The sequence below is a fragment of the Puntigrus tetrazona genome, chromosome 22 (assembly GCF_018831695.1).
Source record: "Puntigrus tetrazona isolate hp1 chromosome 22, ASM1883169v1, whole genome shotgun sequence".
Lineage (NCBI taxonomy): Eukaryota > Metazoa > Chordata > Actinopteri > Cypriniformes > Cyprinidae > Puntigrus > Puntigrus tetrazona.
Window position 1 is genome coordinate 1,748,074 of NC_056720.1, and position 13,176 is coordinate 1,761,249.

Consider the following 13,176-nt stretch of genomic DNA (forward strand, 5'->3'; position numbering starts at 1 on the left):
AGAAATATATATCTGCTTAATGATTAAATAATAACACATTTTGGTTTCATTATACATTTTTAACTTTATTTCATTTATTTTTATCTTTAAAAATGGCAGTCCTTTGGAATTAAATTGCAGTGTTATTTTATTAGATTTACATGGGTTTTAGGTCAAAATTTCTCTTTGCAGCAAAACAAGCTCTTTAGTTAGCTGCAGAAGAAGCACATCGTGTTATTATAAAACAGACTGTTCCATAGTTATTTCTTCTTCAATATGCAGTTCAATTTCCTGAACTTCAATGTAGACAAATTAACTTTTTACATAACAAAACATGATAAAATATATTAAATGACTTACAGAGCTCTTTTGGAGGTTTTGATGACTGCTGATAATCTAATGAGACACTCGTCTGATTTCTTGAATTTCTGAAGCTCAAACTCCTCCAGCTCCTCCTCTGATGTCAACAACACAAAGACCAAAGCAGACCACTGGGCAGGTGAAAGGTCAGCAGATGAGAGACTTCCTTTGTTAAGGTGGGTCTGAATCTCTTTCACCAGAGTTTGGTCGTTCAGTTCATTCAGACAGTAGAACAGATTGATGGATCTCTCTGGAGACAGATTATCCTCTAATTTCTGCTTGATGTACTCAACTATTTCCTTTTTGATCTGGTCATTTCTATTCTGCTGCATCAACAGACCCTGTAAGAGTCTCTGATTGGACTGAAGTGACAAACCAAGGAGGAATCGAAGAAAAAGATCCATGTGTCCATTATCACTCTCTAGAGCCTTGTCCACTGCAGTCTTGAGGAAATAAATTTCACTTTTGTTTTTCTGTTCTGAGTCTTGATCAAACACACTTTTCTTGTTGATTTCTAGAAAGAGATGAGCATAAGAGCTGCAATAAACTCTTGAATGCTCAAGTGAACGAAGCAGTACATGGTACCAAGAACGATCCCTGTTTCCTCCTTAAAGATCTGGGTACACATGCCTGAGTACACTGATGCCTTATAGACGTCAATACCACATGCTTCCAGATCTGTGTCATAGAAGACCACATTGTTTCTTTCCAGCTGATCAAATGCCAGTTTCCCCAGTGAAAAGATGGCATCTTTATCCCAGGAAACATCTGGTGTGTGTTCTCCATCATACTTTCTTCTGCTCTGCTGGATCTGAAATCTAAGAAAGTGTGTGTACATTTTGTGTCAGAGTCTTAGGAGTGTCTTCAGTATTTGACTCCTGTAGTGTTTTGGAGGCATCTTCAGACTCATTAATTTTCATGACATTTTTTCTTTTCTCTTCTAAAATGTTCTGGAGAACTGTGGCAGAAATCCAGCAGAAGACTGGGATGTGGCACATGATAAAGAGACTCTTTGATTGTTTAACATGATCGATGATTTCTTTGGCCTGATTCTGATCCGTGAATCTTTTTCTGAAGTACTCCTCCTTCTGTGCATCATTGAATCCTCGTATCTCTGTCAGCAGCTCGATACATTCAGGAGGAATCTTACTGGCAGCTGCTGGTCTGGTGGTGATCCAGATGAGAGCAGAAGGAAGCAGATTTCCCTTGATGAGGTTTGTTAGGAGAACATCCAGAGAGGCTGCTGATGAAACATCACACAATATCTCATTATCCTTAAAGTTTAGAGGAAGTCGACATTCATCCAATCCATCAAGAATGAACAGGACTTTGAACTGATTTCTTCTCGTAAGATTCAGTCCTTTTGTCTCTGGGAAAAACTGAGATAAAAGGTCCATCAAACTTAGTTTTTCTTTCTCCTTTAAGTTCATCTCTCTGAATGGAAGAGGAAATATGATGCTGATATCTTGATTTTCTTTCCTTGGCCCAATCCAGAACAAACTTCTGCACAGAGACTGATTTTCCGATGCCAGCGACTCCTTTTGTCAGTACAGTTCTGATCTGCTCGTCTTGTTCAGATGCTTCAAACAAATTTTTGCACTCAACCTGTTTGTCTTGTGTTTCATGACGTCTGGAAGCAACTTCAATCTGTCTGACCTCATGTTCAGTATTGACCTGTTCACTACAACCCTGAGTGATATAGAGATCTGTGTAGATGTTCTTCAGAAGTGTAGAGTCTCCTTGCTTTGTGATTCCTTCAAACACACACTTATACTTCTTCTTTAGGCTACTCTTTAGCTGATGAATGAAGAACAGCTCATCTGAACAGAAATAAAAACACAAATATTTTTAATCTTATTCTCTCTTACATTTATAAGTGACAGTCTGGCAGATGATCATGAGTCTCTTACTTTCTAGAGTATCAGCAGCTTCATCTTGCTTCATCTCTCTCAGGAAGTAAAGCGTGAGATCAAGAGCTGCTTCTCTGTTACTGCTTCTGTTCTCATTAAAATCCGTCACAAAGTTTGGCATGTCCTCTTTTTGTAGTATTTTTTTAAAGGTTTTCAGTTCTTTCTTTAAAAATGTGATTATTTTGCTTTCAAGATCCTAAAAACAAAGACAAAAATAATGGACAGTTGAGCCAAATTGACACAACAGTTAATTAGCTGTAAATAATACTAAAATAGGTTTCATTCTTATTTTATCACTTCTTAAAAAGAAAATTCAGAAATAATAGTTCTGTCAACACTCTTATTCAATAACATTTTTGTTTATTATAATTATTATATATTTTTGTGTTTAATTACCTGGAAGATCTGCAGGAGATTGTCTGTAATATTTTTGTGGTTCCTGTTAGTTTGTAAATCTGCATCTAATGTTTCATACTGAAGCCTAAATAAAATAAATCAAAATAAAGCATTTTTAGGAAAAATATGACAATATATATATATTGTAAACTATTTTTTAGCAAAGAGAAACACAATACTGCGATAAATTTATCACCTACAAAGTTTTCTGATAATTAATCTCAGATATACTTTTTAGTCTATGTTTAATCAAAAATAAGAAACGCATCAAATACTGTTTGGTTCGTGATGGTTCTTCACTGAAGTTCGGCACGTCATCCTTTGACTGGTCACTCTTCACAGACACATGTGAGTCTGATCTTACACTAAAGACACAAAGAGAGTCAATATCAGATGATATTATTTTAAAAGTTCATCGCAATTTATTCTGTCCTGAAGTGTCAAGATAAAATACAGTTCCCTTTCAGTCGGTCACTCCGAGTCACGTCGGATGACCGACGAATTGGGATCTCGCCGAGAGACCAATCTACTTCGAGTGTATCTAAACAAGCCAATTGAAGATTGGCATGCGCTAATCGCATCCAGCTGCCGCTGATCACAGCGCGCGTATATAAATAAGCAGCGGTGCAGCGCATATTCAGCTTTTCGCCGAGCCGGCGTGACTGTTCTGCTCCAAAGACGATCTACGAGTGTTGAGTACGGCGTTTCAGCGGAGGTCGCTTTCCTGCGTCGAGTGGATTGCCACAATCAGGCTGCACTAACCCCTGTTTGTGCGCAAAGCGGCTATCCCCTGTTGCCGCAGCACTAAAAGAGCATTCGCGGTGCGTCTTTTTAAAGACGACGTTACGTCTGGCAAACTCGACGCTGCGTCTTGGAAGATAGCGTGGAGTCTTGCTTCAGACGACGTACACCCGCGTGTGTTTCTGGATGCGGTTGTTACCTGGTGTTAGGTGATGGTCACAATCGTTGCCTCGTGTGCCTGGGCTTAGCACGCTGAGGTGGCGGTTGTGGATGAATCATTTCCTGCGGGAGGTGGTCATCTCGGAGTGATGGGCGGGCTCTGTCGCCTTGAAAAAGGAGGCGGAGCTTGTGTTTGCTCGACTTGGTTCTCATTCTGGCTGCAGACAGGTGGGCTCCATTTCGTTGTGACACAAAGCTTAAACTCTGCAACCAGTGGAGCTGCAAAGGGCAGTCTGGACCCTCACGTGGGGTATCAGCTGTACCCTCTTGGGCTCCCCTGATGATCAGAAGTCAATCGCTGCATCGGAAGGTGAGCCAGACATTTCTGGAAGTGAAGATCCGGTTGCTCTCGCCTACCAGGCGTTGAATGTACTGGATACAGATCTAGAAATGGTGGCTATGCTTGCCCAGGCCGCCGAGGTGATCGGGATCAAGTGGAAACCTCCACTGCTTCCGGGCCCTCGCGGCTGGGCGATTGGTATTTAAGGGTGGCTCGCGCTGGTTCTCAGGGCCCCACCCTGGTACCTTTCTTCCGGAAGTGCATGATGAGCTTACTGGGATGTGGAAAGCACCTTTCACTGCCAGAAACTGCCCCAGTGGCTCCTCCTCCTTCACCACCCTTGACAGCGGCACAGCCAGGGAGTTACGGTGATCGCCCCCAGTGGAGCGGTCAGTTGGGATGCAGCTGTGTTCCAATGCCGCTTCGCTTAGTGCGGTGATCCTGTGCTCCTCCCGGGCCTGCAGGTACTGTCGGCTCTGAACGGCAGTGCCTTGTGCGGCCTGTGGACAAGCTGCGTCTGCAGTACACGCTTTGGCGTTGTTGCAGGTTCATCAGGCCAAGGCACTGAAGGATCTGCACAGGAGTGGTCATGACCTGGAAGTTCTGAAAGAACTCTGTATCGTGATGGACCTCGCGCCACGAGCGGCGAAGAAGGTCACAACGCGGTCTCTGGGTTGTGCGATGGCCACTACGGTGGTCCAGAACGGCATCTGTGGCTGTGTCTGGTCGACATGCGCGAGGTAGACAAGACACGTTCCTTGAATGCCCCCATGTCCCAGACCAGCCACTTCGCGAAGCAGTGGAGAACTTTGCCCAGCAGTTCTCCGCTGCCCAGAAGCAGACTGAGGTAAGAAACATCCTGCCCTCGGCGCAGCTGCTGCCTTCACCCAGCCGCCGACGGCCCACCTCAGCCAGCTCGCCGCCGGGTGCCCCCCTGCTGCCGCCACCGCTCCCGTGCAGCCAACGCAGCAGCCCCAATCTAGGCAGCACCGTGGAGCTGGCAGCAGGGCAGCCACCCAGCCTGTCCAGGCTCCTGCCAAACCTGGAGGAAAGCGCAGGTGCAAGAGGCCTCAGATCCGGGATGGAGGGAGCTGCTCTGCCGGGCAGAGAATGTTGCCGCTACCTAAAACCTCGACAAGGGCGGTTTCTCTGTCTCTGGGTCCCCAGGAGAGTGAGGAGTTGAGCGGGCCAGTTCCGCGCCACTCGCGCTCTCCTGGGCTAATATGCAGCAGTGGGAAGACTGGGAGGACGAACCAACGGCCTACCCGCCTCACTTCTGCGGGGATGCAGGTAAGAGTTGCACACACTCAGACCCTGCTTCGACCGCCACGAGGCGCCGAGCCGGGTCCCTGCACTCCCCTCGCTGCCCCATCGCCTGCACGCCGGTGGTTCCGCTCGAGCCGTTAGTTCGGTCTCTGGATGCCTGGTTGAATCTTCCCAGGCTATCCCGGTGGCTCCTGCGAACCCTTCGACTTCGGCTATATGATTCAGTTCATCCGGCGCCCCCAAGTTCAGTGGGATCCGCTATACGTCAGTGAACAATGCGTGTGCCCTGTCTTGTGGGCGGAGATTCCTGTCCTTCTAGTGAAGGCATGATAAAGCCGCTTCCTCCAGCCGATATGAGGTCGGGGCTTACAGCCCATACTTCATAGTGCCCAAGAAAGGCGGTGGGTTATGACCAATCTTGGATCTGTGAGTCCTGAATCGAGCACTCCTGTTCAGGATGTTGATACAGAAACGCCTATTCAGTGCGTCCGTCCCAGGATTGGTTGCAGCGATCGACCTGAAGGACACGTGACTTTCATGTGTCGATTCTTCCGTGCCACAGGCCATTCCTGAGGTTCGTCAAGGTCGAGCATATCAGTACAAGTCCTACCCTTCGGCTCTCCCTGTCGCCACGCTGCCTTTCATGCAAGTCGCGGAAGCAGCCCTTGCTCCACTGAGAGAGTAAGGCGTCGCATTCTCAACCAACTGGATGACTGGCTCAGTCCCGGCTCCAGTTGTGCGAACACAGGGATCTGGTGCTACAGCACCTCCGCCAGTTGGGGTTTCCAGGTCAACCAGGAGAAGAGCAAACTCTGTCCAACGCCAGAGGATCTCTTTTCTTGGGATGGAGCTGGATTCGATCGATCAGATGGCACACTCACAGAGGAGCGTGCCAATTCGGTGTTGAACTGCTTCAATATGTTCAAGAGCAGGATGGCGGTCCCACTGAAATATTTTCAGAGGCTCCTGGGGCATATGGCAGCCGCGCCACAGTGATGCCGCTGGGACTAATCCATATGCGACCGCTTCAACATTGGCTACACGATCGAGTCCCGAGGTGGGCGTGGCAAAGTGGCACTCACCGGTTCAAATAACACCGGCCTGCCGCCAAACCTTCACCCCGTGGTCAGACCTCTCATTCCTTCGGCCGGAGTGCCCTGGAGAAGGTCTCCAGGTATGCTGTGGTTTCACGGATGCCTCCACCACCGGCTGAGGGGCCACGTACAACGGGCATGCAGTGTCAGGGGTTTGACGGGCCCTCAACTGCAATGGCACATCAACTGCCTAAAGTTGCTGGCAGTACATTTCGCCCTAGGCAGTCTCGAGAACTGCCTTCGAGGCCAGCATGTACTAGTCCGCACAGACAATATACTGACCGTTGCATACATCAACCAACAAGGTGGTCTACGCTCCTGTCATATTTCGCAACTAGCCCACCACCACCTCCTCCTATGGAGTCGGACGTTCTGAGGCGCTTCACGCCATTCACATTCCAGGAGTGTGCAACCAGGCAGCCGATGAGCTGTCGCGAGCTGCACTACCCGGAGAATGGAGACTCCATCCCCGGCGGTTCAGCTGATTGGGAACGTTTCCAAGCCACTCAGGTAGACCTGTTTGCCTCTCCAGAGACTTCCCATTGCCCAGTGGCACACAGCTGGCCGCGGGGCCTTGCAAGTATGTATTTCCCCAGTGAGCCTTCTTGCACAGACACTGTGCAAGGTCAGGGAGGACAAGGAGCAGGTCTTGCTAGTAGCACCCTACTGGTGAAGACTTCTGTTCCCAGAACTTGTGCTCCTCGCGACAGCCCCTCCTTGGCCGATCCTCTGAGGAAGGATCTTCTGACTCAGAGACGGGCACCCTTGGCACCCACGCCCCAGACCTCTGGAAGCTCCATGTCTGGTCCCTGGATGGGATGCGGGAGGCTCTAGGTGACCTACCTCAAGGGGTAGTCGACACCATTTCTTCGGCTAGAGTGCCGTCCACGAGACAGGCCTATGCCTTGAAATAGAGCCTCTTCGTCGAGTGGTGTTCTTCTCAGGTGAAGACCCCGGAATTGCCCTATCAGTCGTGCTTATCTTCTTGCAGCAAGGGTTGGAGCGAAGGCTGTCTCCCTCCACCCTTAAAGTCTACGTGGCTGCAATCGCTGCAAATCATGACCCCATAGATGGGAGGTCTGTGGGTAAGCATGGCCGGATTATCAGGTTCCTGAGGGAAGCCAGGAGGTTGAATCCTCCATGGCTCCCAACAGTACCCTCTGGGACCTGTCTGTAGTGCGGACAGCACTGCAGTAGGCTCCGTTGAACCCTTGCCAGCAGTTGTGCTAAAGTTCTTTTATCAAGATGATGAAGACATTGCTCCTGCTCGCATTGGCCTCCATCAAGAGGGTAGGGGACCTGCAGGCTTTTTCGCTCGACGATTAGTGCTCTACAGTTTGGGCTCGCGGATTCCCAGGTACCACTGAGGCCACGGCCCGACTACGCGCCCAAGGTTCCCACTACCCCTTCAGAGACCAGGTGGTGAACCTTCAAGCGCTGCCCTGGAGGAGGCAGACCCAGCCCTGACGTTGCTTGTCCCGGTCCGAGCACTAAGATGCTACGTTGACCGGACACAAAGCTTCAGGACCTCAGTCCAGCTCTCGCTTGTCACAGAGGCCGGCAAAGGGGAGTGCCGCCTCCAAGCAGAGGATGGCTCACTGGATAGTGGACGCCATTACCCTAGCCTACCAAGCACAGGGTATGCCCTGCCCCCTCAGGTTGCGGGCACACTCAGCAAGTGTTGCATCGTCCTGGGCGGTGGCTCGTGGCACCTCGCTGACAGATTGTAGAGCTGCGGGCTGGGCGACCCCAACACGATTGCTAGATTCTATAACCTACGTGTGGAACCGGTATCCTCCTGTGTTCTCACCTCAAACGGGTAGAAGCACTGAGAGGCCCGGTTTCGGTCGGCTTGTTAACCGCTCCAGAGCGCCCATACAGTAGACCCTGTCGAGCTCCTCCATTCCCTCGGCAGCCAGATGTTGCGGAGCATCCGGCGCCAGGCCCTCTCGATGAATCCGTGAGAACCGGTGAGGGCTGGGAGCCATGTAAAGTACCCCAAGAGGACTTTATGTGTGTATTTCCACGGCATAGCCTTAGAGCCCCGTGTTTCCCGGCAGACCTTCTGCCCATCTAAGAGGGTTCAATCACCTCCAATTTTCCATATGCAAACTGAAATACTGTCCATATGCGTATTCGCCCGAGACCTCCTACGGGAAGGCTGGACTTCCGCGACGCCCCTGTTCACTAGAACGTGGGACGCTTCCCAGTGTTCCAGTCTTACGAATGGGTAGTGTTACAAAAAGTAGCTGGCTTCTTGTGGTTGAGCCCCGCCTACGCCGATAGACTGAGGGCCTTGTGGGCTCCCACAGGACACTGGAAGAGGCAGCGTCCATGGCGCTTTGGTAGGGATCCCAATTCGTCGGTCATCCGGCGTGACTCGGAGTGACCGACTGAAAGGGAACGCCTCGGTTACGATGTAACCTCGCTCCCTGAAGAAGGGAACGGAGACGCCACGCCCCGCCGCCACGGTGCTGCACCTCTGCTGAAGGGGCCGGTCACTAGCTCGGCTCCTCAGCGAAAACCTGAATATGCGCTGCACCCGCTGCTTATTTATACACGCGCTGTGATCAGCGCAGCTGGATGCGATAGCGCATGCCAATCTTCAATTGGCTTGTTTAGATACACTCTCGATTCAGATTGGTCTCTCGGCGAGATCCCAATTCGTCGGTCATCCGACGTGACGTCTCCGCTCTCTTCTTCAGGGAACGAGGGTTACATACGTAACGGAGACGTTTTTAGATGTGGTTTATTGTAGTTTATTTACAGTTATTTAGGTTTGTATATGTGATATTGTTCACAAGAAGCTGTGAGAAAATACTCTGCTGCTTTATAAAGTGTGCTGAACACAAACTAAGCTTTGGTTTGTACGGCTCAGGAACAGCATTATTAATAAATCATAACCACTGACTCCAAACAAAGCGGGTTTGCTTTCGCATCCAAACAACATGTTTTCTCCAGAACATGACGACAACTCATGAAACTCCTCTTCTCTATGTCTTCTATTGAACAGCATTACGCTAATATTAATAATATATTGTGATGCAGACATGTGTGAAATTAATATCTGGCCTTCAGTCATTTCTGGATCATTGTTCTGTGTTAGACTGAATAAATCACTTTTCAGGAGACAAAGACACAAACAAATACATTACACACTAAAATTAAATTAAAACATTTAACTAAAACCAAAATCACTGATGGAGAAGAATTTAGTTGAGATTAAATATAAAGAATGTGTATGATAACTTCAATTTCAATTTCTGTATATTTCTGTTGAAGGGCACAAGTAAAAGTGACATTTATTATACTGGAGTTAAGTGAGGACTGTTTTAAGTTGATTTTAGCTGTGTTAATTAGCCATCTTTTTTAAATCTAAAATGTTCAAACTGATATCCCTCGATTATACTGTAAAGCTGAATGGCTGTAGACATTGGTTAAATGTTTTTTGGGTTTTTTTTTATGTGAAGATTGTTTTAAATTCACTTAAACTAGGAGTTATTTTAAATGTTAAAACTGATAGCTTTGCAACGCTGAACGACTAATCAATGATTAAATATCTACCAGGAAAGAATATTCCCTGGTTCAACGTTGGACTCCGACAGGGCTGCCCTTTGGCTGACCGTGGGTCCTGTTCATTATTTTATGGACAGGATTTCCAGGCGCAGTCAGGGGCGGAGGGGTCTGGTTTGGTGACCACAGGATAGCTTCTCTGCTTTTTGCTGATGATGTTGTTCTGTTGGCTGCATCTGGCCAAGACCTACAGTGTGTGCTGGGGCGGTTTTCAGCTGAGTGTGAAGCGGCAGGATGAGAATCAGCACCTCCAAGTCTGAGGCCATGGTTCTCAGTCGGACAAGGGTGGCTTGCCCCCTTCAGGTTGGTGGGGAGCTCCTGCCTCAGGTGGAGGAGTTTAAGTATCTTGGGGTCTTGTTCACGAGTGAGGGAAGGATGGAACGAGAGATTGACAGACGGATCGGGTGCAGCTTCTGCAGCAATGCGGTCGCTGTACTGGTCTGTCATGGTGAAGAAAGAGCTGAGCCGCAAGGCGAAGCTCGATTTACGTCGATCTTCGCCCTACTTCACCTATGGTCATGAGCTTTGGGTCATGACCGAAAGAATGAGATCCCGGATACAAGCGGTCGAAATGAGTTTCCTTCGTAGGGTGGCTGGGCGCCCCTTAGAGATAGGGTGAGGAGTTCAGTCACTCGGGAGGAGCTCGGTAGACCCGCTGCTCCTCCACATCGAGAGAGGCCAGCTGAGGTGGCTCGGGCATCTGTTCCGGATGCCTCCCGGATGCCTCCCAAGGGAGGTGTTCCGGACATGTCCCACCGGGAAGAGGCCCCGGGAAGACCTGGGACACGCTGGAGGGACTATGTCTCTCGGCTGGCCTGGGAGCGCCTCGGTGTCCCCGAAGAGCTGGAGGAAGTGTCTGGGGAGAGGGGAGTCTGGGCGCCCCTGCTTAGACTGTTGCCCCGCGACCCGGCCCCGGATAAGCGGAAGAAAAAGAAGAAGAGAAGAAGAAGGAAAGAATATTCCACAAACAGAGCGATGCTGGCCTTCAGTCACAAAAAAAGATGCCATTATACTAATATTTAAATTACTGCCTTTATATTGTTTGTACATTAATTCAAAGATTGAATATAAACTTATATTTAAGAACTTTACTGTTTAACTATATTTAATTAATTCAATAGAAATTATTTTTTCGATCTGCGAGCACTAAATATTACACAATGAACTTCTGTCTAATTTATAAAGTTGATGTTGTAAATGGTCAATAACATACAGATATAGCTGTGCATGTGTTCTTCTACACCTCTAAATGTTTGGTTACATGATCTACTGTTTTTTTCAGGGTGAATTTATGCCTAGTAACAGCTAAATAAATGTGTTATTGAAAAGAAGCTCCAGACTGAGTAAATAAAAGCAGATAAAAGTCACCATACATTAAGTTCAGTGATTTATCTTTTAATTAGTTAACAGATAACACAAAAATCAAAGTCATGAAATTAGCTTACACAATGTATTACTGTCATACCTTTTGGTAGATGATTTTTTTTCCTCACTTAAGTCCGGTGGCAAACCTTCTTTTGACCAGTCACTCTTCACAGACACAGAGCTGGACACACATGAGTCTGATCTTTCACTGATGACAAAAAGAACAGAGAAAACTCTTTCACTTAAGCTGGGAGTATCTGGAAACATCTGAAACTAAGTTAAATATGATTATAAAGCCCTGCGACACCGAGAGATGAGCGAAGAAAGCAAGACCTTTCTCTTCAGACGCTCAGTCCTGATGCTTCACTAACTTCTACTGATCTCTGAATCACAATCAATCAGATCACTGCACCAATCAGAAACTGAGAAACACATTGACCAGATACAAGCTGATGATAGAGACGACAGACCTAACACACAGAGATCATCAGACATTAAAACTCTGTCTGTCTGTGAGAAGAACACAAGAACTGATGTGTGTTTTCTGCTAGGTGTGTGTCTGTCACCACAGAAGAGAAAACACTCAGTCTGCCCTGATCTCATGTTTCCAGCACATCTAGAGTATATTACTTCATATCACTCTGTTATATTGCTTAATTATTATAAATATTATTACTGTTAATGCATTTTTGGCAATACTGATATAGTATAGTTTTGTCATACAAATAAAGCACAACTGAAAAGAGAAAGCCAGACCAAACACTTCAGTTTGTCATGATTCATTTGATTCACTTGTTTAAGTTACCATATCATTTACATTTTCTATGCAGTAAATGTGCAACCTGAGACCAAACTGGTTTTATTCTGTGGTTGTACAGGACTTATCATATATGAGCAATTAATCATATTTATCTAGACTAAATATTCCTGTATGTTAGACATTTGACAAGGTTCAAGCTGTTTTTTTACCAGTGACAATCTGAAAACATTGATAACATTTGTTTTTCTAATCCTTTGACACGACAATAAAGAGAAAACACTGCTTGTTGAAAAGTGTAGTTTTTTCTCTGAAAGCAGACTCAAGTCTTACCTCTGTTTCTTTGAGAGACTCATCTTTTTCTTCTCTTCTCTGAGATCTTTGTGTCTCTGAAGATCATCAGATGTTCCTCCTGATCTGAACATGACCCTGTGTCTCTGTCTGAGATCAAGATCATGAGTTCAGAGGAATACAAGATGAAGAAAAACAACTAGTGAGCAGTTATCAAACAATCAATACAAAAATCAATATACTGTCGTGTAATTGCTCTCATAATCTCTTCAGATCAACACGTCTTTATTTACATGAAGAAGTTTAAAAGAACATTAATGTTGTTCGGGTTCATTTCCGCTCTAACCGGAAGAACGGGTTTGTTTTGAGCACAGAATACTTTCGGTTTCACGTCTTAAAATGCAGAAATAAAGCAACCATTTTAGAATCATTCTTAACGCTACATTATTTACAGACCTTTAAATGGTTTGTTTTAATAATATCTTTCTGATTCTCGGTCGTTCGTTACTTTCGACGACAGATAAAAGTTTTAACAAACCTCGCTTCATATATCTATGAAATCCGTTCATAATTTTCCATAATTTTTCAAACGTACTTGAAGTCGTTGTGTAAATGTTGTTCTGTAGAAACAGATGAAGAAGTCTTTAAAGCACTTTCGGCTTGTGATCGCTGTTAAACACACATCTGCGTGATCTTCTCCAGAGCTGCGTGTCTCCTGATAAGAGAGAAGAAGGAAGTCCTGTTTACAACAGATCCCGTGAATCAGCTCCACCAACTGGACAGAAATATGAAGCATATATAATAATAAAAAGCTAACCGTAGCATCCAAGTAGAACACCACAGTGCATTTCTGTTTAGTGCGTTATTTCACCGTGCATTAACTAATATTAACAAACATAACTTGTGATTTTAATAATGCATTAGTAAATGCTGAAATTGGCATTG

General features: G+C 46.4%; 2 protein-coding genes and 1 pseudogene across 10 annotated transcripts in view; all 3 read right to left on the bottom strand.

Annotated features, from left to right (window-relative positions):
- Positions 1-13,176, bottom strand: part of LOC122327919 (GTPase IMAP family member 8-like) — a 295,481-nt gene that overhangs the window by 177,598 nt on the left and 104,707 nt on the right. The gene's annotated exons all lie outside the window — the stretch shown is intronic.
- Positions 1-13,176, bottom strand: part of LOC122327910 (NACHT, LRR and PYD domains-containing protein 3-like) — a 98,788-nt gene that overhangs the window by 48,176 nt on the left and 37,436 nt on the right. The gene's annotated exons all lie outside the window — the stretch shown is intronic.
- LOC122327923 lies at positions 336-12,981 on the bottom strand (annotated as a pseudogene).